The sequence below is a fragment of the Triticum dicoccoides genome, chromosome 7A (assembly GCF_002162155.2).
Source record: "Triticum dicoccoides isolate Atlit2015 ecotype Zavitan chromosome 7A, WEW_v2.0, whole genome shotgun sequence".
In the NCBI taxonomy this organism is placed as follows: Eukaryota; Viridiplantae; Streptophyta; class Magnoliopsida; order Poales; family Poaceae; genus Triticum; species Triticum dicoccoides.
In genome coordinates, this window is record NC_041392.1 from 569,104,784 (window position 1) to 569,113,136 (window position 8,353).

Genomic DNA, 8,353 nt, shown 5'->3' on the forward strand with positions numbered 1-8,353 from the left:
TGAGCCCAGATTCCGAAAAATAGCTTGAGGCCATGAAATCTGAGATGGGATCCATGTATGAGAACAAAGTGTGGACTTTGGTTGACTTGCCCGATGATCGGCAAGCCATCGAGAATAAATGGATCTTCAAGAAGAAGATAGACGCTGACGGTAATGTTACTGTCTACAAAGCTCGACTTGTTGCAAAAGGTTTTCGACAAGTTCAAGGAGTTGACTATGATGAGACCTTCTCACCCGTAGCGATGCTTAAGTCCGTCCGAATCATGTTAGCAATTGCTACATTTTATGATTATGAAATTTGGCAAATGGATGTAAAGACTACATTCCTGAATGGATTTCTGGAAGAAGAGTTGTATATGATGCAACTTAAAGGTTTTGTCGATCCAAAGGGAGCTAACAAAGTGTGCAAGCTCCAGCGATCCATTTATGGACTGGTGCAAGCCTCTTGGAGTTGGAATAAACGTTTTGATAGTGTGATCAAAGCATATGGTTTTATACAGACTTTTGGAGAAGCCTGTATTTACAAGAAAGTGAGTGGGAGCTCTGTAGCATTTCTAATATTATATGTGGATGACATATTGTTGATTGGAAATGATATAGAATTTCTAGATAGCATAAAAGGATACTTGAATAAAAAAAATTCAATGAAAGACCTCGGTTTAGCTGCTTACATATTGGGCATCAAGATCTATAGAGATAGATCAAGACGCTTAATTGGACTTTCACAAAGCACATACCTTGACAAAGTTTTGAAGAAGTTCAAAATGGATTAGGCAAAGAAAGGGTTCTTGCCTATGTTACAAGGTGTGAAATTGAGTAAGACTCAATGCCCGACCACTTCAGAAGATAGAGAGAAAATGAAAGATGTTCCCTATGCTACAGCCATAGGCTCTATCATGTATATAATGCTGTGTACAAGACTTGATGTGTGCCTTGCTATCAGTCTAGCGGGGAGGTACCAAAGTAATCCAGGAGTGGATCACTGGACATCGGTCAAGAACATCCTGAAATACGTGAAAAGGACTAAGGATATGTTTCTCGTTTATGGAGGTGACAAAGAGCTCATCGTAAATGGTTACGTTGATGCAAGCTTTGACACTGATCCGGACGATTCTAAATTGCAAACTGGATACGTGTTTATATTAAATGGTGGAGCTGTCAGTTGGAGCAGTTCTAAACAAAGCGTTGTGGCGGGATCTACATGTGAAGTGGAGTACATAGCTGCTTCGGAAGCAGTAAATGAATAAGTCTGGATGAAGGAGTTCATATCTGATCTAGGTGTCATACCTAGTGCACCGGGTCCAATGAAAATCTTTTGTGACAATACTAGTGCAATTACCTTGGCAAAGGAATCCTGATTTCACAACAGAACCAAGCACATCAAGAGACGCTTCAACTCCATCCCGGATCAAGTCCATGTGGGAGACATAGGGATTTGCAAGATACATACGGATCTGAATGTTGTAGACACATTGACTAAGCCTCTTCCACGAGAAAAACATGATCAGCACCAAGGCTCCATGGGTGTGAGAATCATTACTGTGTAATCTAGATTATTAACTCTAGTGCAAGTGGGAGACTGAAGGAAATATGCCCTAGATGCAATAATAAAGTTATTATTTATTTCCTCATATCATGATAAATGTTTATTATTCATGCTAGAATTGTATTAACCGGAAACATAATACTTGTGTGAATACATAGACAAACAGAGTGTCACTAGTATGCCTCTATTAGACTAGCTCGTTGATCAAAGATGGTTATGTTTCCTAGCCATAGACATGAGTTGTCATTTGACTAACGGGATCACATCATTAGAAGAATGATGTGATTGACTTGACCCATTCCGTTAGCTTAGCACTTGATCATTTAGTATTCTGCTATTGCTTTCTTCTTGACCTATACATGTTCCTATGGCTATGAGATTATGCAACTCCCGTTTACCAGAGGAACACTTTGTGTGCTACCAAACGTCACAACGTAACTGGGTGATTATAAAGGTACTCTACAGGTGTCTCCAAAGGTACTTGTTGGGTTGGCATATTTCGAGATTAGGATTTGTCACTCCGATTGTCGGAGAGGTATCTCTGGGCCCACTCGGTAATGCACATCACTATAAGCCTTGCAAGCATTGTAACTAATGAGTTAGTTGCGGGATGATGTATTACGAAATGAGTAAAGAGACTTGCCGGTAACGAGGTTGAACTAGGTATTGAGATACCGACAATCGAATCTCGGGCAAGTAACATACCGATGACAAAGGGAACAACGTATCTTGTTATGCGGTTTGACCTATAAAGATCTTCGTAGAATATGTAGGAGCCAATATGAGCATCCAGGTTTCGCTATTGGTTATTGACCAGATACATGTCTCGGTCATGTCTACATAGTTCTCGAACCCGTAGGGTTCGCACGCTTAAAGTTAGATGACGATCGATATTATGAGTTTTGTGTTTTGATGTACCGAAGGTAGTTCGGAGTCCCGGATATGATCACGGACATGACGAGGAGTCTCGAAATGGTCGATACATAAAGATTGATATACTGTAAGCTTGTATTTGGATATCGGAAGTGTTCCGGGTGAAATCGGGATTTTACCAGAGTACCTGGGGTTACCGGAACCCTCCCCGGGGAAGTAATGGGCCTATTGGGCCTTAGTGGAGAAGAGAGAGGGCGGCCAAGAGGTGGCACGCGGCCCCCCTTGCCCCAGTCTGAATTGGACAAGGGAAGGGGGCAGCGGCCCCCCTCTCCTTCCTTCTCTCCACCTCCTCCTTCCCCCCTTCTTCTACTCCTACTAGGAAAGGAGGAGTCCTACTCCCGGTAGGAGTAGGACTCCCCCCTTGGCGCGCCCTCCCTGGCCAGCCGCCTCTCCCCCTTGCTCCTTTATATACGGGGGCAGGGGGCACCTCTAGACACACAAGTTGATCTGTTGATCTATTCCAGCCGTGTGTGGTGCCCCCCTCCACCATATTCCACTTCAGTCATATCGTAGCGGTGCTTAGGCGAAGCCCTGCGTCGGTAGCAACATCATCATCGTCACCACGCCATCGTGCTAACGGGACTCTCCCGTGAAGCTCTGCTGGATCAGAGTTCGCGGGACGTCATCGAGCTGAATGTGTGCTGAACTCGGAGGTGTCGTACGTTCGGTACTTGGATCGGTCGGATCGTGAAGACATACGACTACATCAACCGCGTTGTGTTAACGCTTCCGCTTTTGGTCTACGAGGGTATGTGGACAATACTCTCCCCTCTCATTACTATGCATCACCATGATCCTGTTTGTGCGTAGGAAATTTTTAGAAATTACTACGTTCCCCAACACATGCATCTAGTGTATTAAGTTCATAAAAAATGGAGTAACGCCTTAAGCAAGATGACACGATGTAGACAAGATAAACTCATGTATGAATAAACCCCATCTTTTTACCCTTAATAGCAACGATGCATACGTGTCATGTCAAGATAAATCTATCTAGTTGGCCAAACCAAATCAATAGATCAGAGAGAAATATGAAGCTATAACAATCATGCATAAAAGAGTTCAGAGAAAACTCAATTAATATTCATGGATAGATCTGATCATAAACTCACAATTCATCGGATCCCAACAAACACACCGCAAAAAGTGATTACATCGGATAGAACTCCAAGAACATCAAGGAGAACATTGTATTGAAGATCAAATAGAGAGAAGAAGCCATCTAGCTACTAACTATGGACCCGTAGGTCTATGGTAAACTACTCATGTATCATCAGAAGGGCGGAAAGGATGATGTAGAGCCCCTCTGTGATCGAATCCCCCTCCGTTAGAGTGCCGAAAAAGGCCTCCAGATAGGATCTGTCAAGACAAGAACTTGCGGCGGCAGAAAAAGTATTTCATGGAATCCTCTGTTGGTTTCCATATTTTAGAGAATTTATAGAGGCGGAGTTAGGTCAAATGAAGCCACATGGGCGCCACAAGCCACCGGCGCGCGCCCTGGTGCCTCGTGGGCCACTGCTCCATCTTCTCGTCCCCTCTCGAAGCTTCTAGGGTCTCTTATTTCTAGAAAAAAAATCTCTAAAAAGTTTCGTGGCATTTGGACTTCATTTGGTACTGATAGTCTGAAAAAACAAAAACGGGCAAAAACAGCAACTGGCACTAGGCACTAAGTTAATAGGTTAGTGCCCAAAACGATATATAATTGCTTGAAAGTGTATACAAAACATCTAAGATTGATACAATAATAGCATGGAATAATCAAAAATTATAAATACATTGGAGACGTATCACACAAGTCATGCTAAAATCTAGGAAAAACTTTGGCATGATCTTTGCTAAAATAGAACATATCGAGCGCCTGAAATTTGCCAGAACGGAAATGAATCAACATTTCGGCAAAACATAGGCCACTCAGAGGTGTTCCCTACAAAATCATAATAAATGATAGAAGAAATATGTGGCATGTTCTTGAACACCAGCATTCCAACACCAAAAAATACACCAACACCAACATTCCAGCACCAACAAATACATCTTAAACAATGTGAAGATTGAGCATTTTCGATAATTGTATGGACATGACACTCTACTTAATCAGAGTGAGAATTTTCTTGTGTTCACTCATTAGCCACTACCTGGGTCATATATGTAGGCATGTGCTACTACAAATGTGTAGATTTTACCTCAAATTGAAGTAGTTGTGCTGCTAGAGATGTTCTCATGGTGGCCTTCAAATATCTTGCAACAGAAATAATATACATCTGCCTACAACAACAAACCTGAGAATTGTGTCAGCAGTCAATATCTGCGTCATATATGCATTAGCCAATATCGGTGTCATATATGTACTAAAATTGTAGTTTCATTGTGTACAATACATTTCTTAGTACTTTTATAAAATGTCCTAAAAAGAATGCTTTAATAGTATTTTCAAACTTCTAAGTTCAAAGACACATAAATTTTACATGGAGAAGTTGAATGCTCTACATTGGAAATAATGAACAAGAAGTCCTTTTTGTTCAAAATATTAACTGAACGATGTGGTCACATTGGCAGTAAATGTTTTTATGCATTTGTCCAAAGGTTGATCAACTAATATGTTTTTAGTGAGAAACTTGGTTTAGTGAGAAACTTACTTTTGAAATTCTTCAAAGCTATTATTGATAATGAGCAGAGTTCATTTATTGAATGGTTTGGATTTGTTACCAATGCTGCCTAAAGCTCCTTCAATTGAAAACTTTGGTACTGCCTAAAGCTCATTTTCATTATTTAGGAAGAAACCATTTACTTAAAATTACATAAATGTCCAAAACTAAATTCCAAACTCCGTCCTTCCTATTCAAAGACCATTTTTTGAAACTCTTCAAAACTATTCCAAGTCACGTTATTTTTTGATATGTGACATATGAAAGAACATTGTCTGTTGCATTCATATAAATTTCCTCATTTATCTTAAAATTATGGATACTTATACTAGCAATCATTTGAGATTATAAGCAGCAAACACTACTAGGCATAAAGAGGAGGCGGCAGGAGGAGGGAGGAGGGTGGAGGCTTACCAAGGCTGGGGATGGTGGGGACGGCAGCAATGCGGCGACGACGGGAGGAGGAGGAGACGTGACGATGAGAGAGGGAGAGAGAGTGAGGAGAGGAAGAGTGAGGAATGGGCGACAGGGAGAGGATAAGGGTGGCTTAGCAATAGAGCGGGGCACGGGTTCACGCGCTCCTGCTAAGCCCATTAGCTGTAGCGCGAGACACATAATAGGCGATGCTGCTAGGCGGGGCCCGAGAGCTCGGCCCGTGTATCCACAATAGCAGTGCATGTTATAAAGCCAACGCTACTACTATCTAGTTACTTGTAGCGGAGGCTTTTATAACCCCCGCCACTACTGTGGCCAGCCCCTAGGGGCACGATGAGGACCACTTAGTAGTAGCGCTGGTGTGTTGAACCCACGCTACTGCTAATCTTCACCTGCAACACTGGGTTTGACCCCGCGCTACTGCTACTTAGCAGTAGCGCGGCTCACTTACCCCGTGCCACTGTTAAGTGTCTACCTATAGGGTTTTTCTTAATAGTATACCAGAGAAAAACCACTATAAGTATGAAGTAAACACCTATGACTAGGTCATTTTCTTTGACGTCAACACCTTCAAGAGGCATAATGCACTAGCGCCCTTGTCACCGCATCTAGCCAAGACGATCAGGACAACGGCCTGCATTCATGATGTCGAGACCAACCAATCAAGACCGGAACATCAACATGGAGACAATACATTCAACATGGTAATGGCAAAAGTTTGATGTTTTCGAGTCCAACTTATCAAGGCCAGATAATAGTTTTCACCCTAGACATAAAGTGATGTTCCAATCACCATCACTCTGGAACTTCTCGTAATCATGTGCCAACTCAAGCGCATTTCCAAAGGAGACATCTAACTCACCTATAACGAGGAAGAGTGTCACGCTGTTGGGCAGCAATAAGAGGAGAGGGTGACCCCAGCTGATTTTTGTGGTTGCTCCGGTTGTAGTCTTTGTGCCGTGACACACATTCTCTGTAATTTGTGGATTTGGATGGTGGCACCAATTTAGTGCATTTTCGACCTTACTCTCTCTCTCTCTCTCTCTCTCTCTCTCTCTCTCTCTTACACACACGTTACCTTGAGGGGCGAGAGTGGCAACCTGATTTTCTCTTATTAATCGGCAAGAACACCGCCTTTTCATTAAGAAGGGCGAAATGTTTACGTAGTGACATGTTTGGGGGCGAGCCAACCAATGGTTGGATGGTTAGATGGACAGTGGTATCACCAGCCTAACAGGGTTTAAGTTTTGGTGCTCGCATTTATTCTGGATTTATTTCAGAATTTTCGATGATGCGCGTTCAGTGCGAGGAGACATTTCTGTCGACTACGAAGCACCTACGGTGACTTCGTAAAATCTCAATATGATATGCCGGCTCAGTCTCTCGAAGGTGCTCATATAGGTAGGGTGTGCATGTGTGCGTTCATAAGGGTGGGTATATGCACAAATATATGAGCGCTTGCCATCTGTACTGTATTAGAAAAATGTTTGAGGGACATGTGGAAACTGCACTGCACGCGAATTACTCATGAGTTTGGTTAGCATCCACACTCTATGCGTGGCCTGGATGCTCCCTGTAGCCGCCTGGTAGTTGTTTGGTTTGCGTCCTGAAAAGGAAAGTGTCTGCCTGGCCTGGTTGTTGGGGAATGTAGCAGAAATTCAAAATTTTCCTACGTGTCACCAAGATCTATCTATGGAGAAACCAGCAACGAGGGGAAGGAGAGTGCATCTACATACCCTTGTAGATCGCTATGCGGAAGCGTTCAAGAGAACGGGGTTGAAGGAGTCGTACTCGTCGTGATCCAAATCACCGGAGACCCTAGTGCCAAACGGACGGCACCTCCGCGTTCAACACACATACAGCCCGATGACGTCTCCTACGCCTTGATCCAGCAAGGGGAGAAGGAGAGGTTGGGGAAGACTCCATCCAGCAGCAGCACGACGGCGTGGTGGTGGTGGAGGAGCGTGGCAATCCTGCAGGGCTTCGCCAAGCACCACGGGAGAAGAGGAGGACTTGGGAGAGGGGAAGGGCTGCACCAAGACTTGGGTGCGGCTGCCCTCCCACCCCCCACATATATATAGGGGCAAGGGAGAGGGGGCCGGCCCCCTCAGATCCAATCTGAGAAGGGGGCGGCGGCCAAGGGGAGCGCCCCCCCTTTAGGGTTCCCCCAAACCCTAGGCGCATGGGCCCTAAGGGGGGAGGCGCCCAGCCCACTAAGGGGCTGGTCCCTCTCCACATACAGCCCATAGGGCCCTCCGGGGCAGGTGGACCCTCCCGATGGACCCCCGGAACCACTCCGGTGGTCCCGGTACAATACCGGTAACCCCCGAATTATTCCGGTGACTGTATGATGACTTCCCATATATAAATCCTTACCTCCGGACCATTTCGGAACTCCTCGTGATGTCCGGGATCTCATCCGGGACCCCAAACAATATTCGGTAACCACGTATATCTATTCCCTATAACCCTAGCGTCATCGAACCTTAAGTGTGTAGACCCTACGGGTTCGGGAAACATGCAGACATGACCGAGATAACTCTCTGGTCAATAACCAATAGCGGGATCTGGATACCCATGTTGGCTCCCACATGCTCCACGATGATCTCATCGGATGAACCACGATGTCATGGACTTAATCAATCCCATATACAATTCCCTTTGTCTAGCGGTACGATACTTGCCCGAGATTCTATCGTCGGTATCCTGATACCTTGTTCAATCTCGTTACTGGCAAGTCTCTTTTACTCGTTTCGTAACACATCATCCCGTGATCAAATCCTTGATCACATTG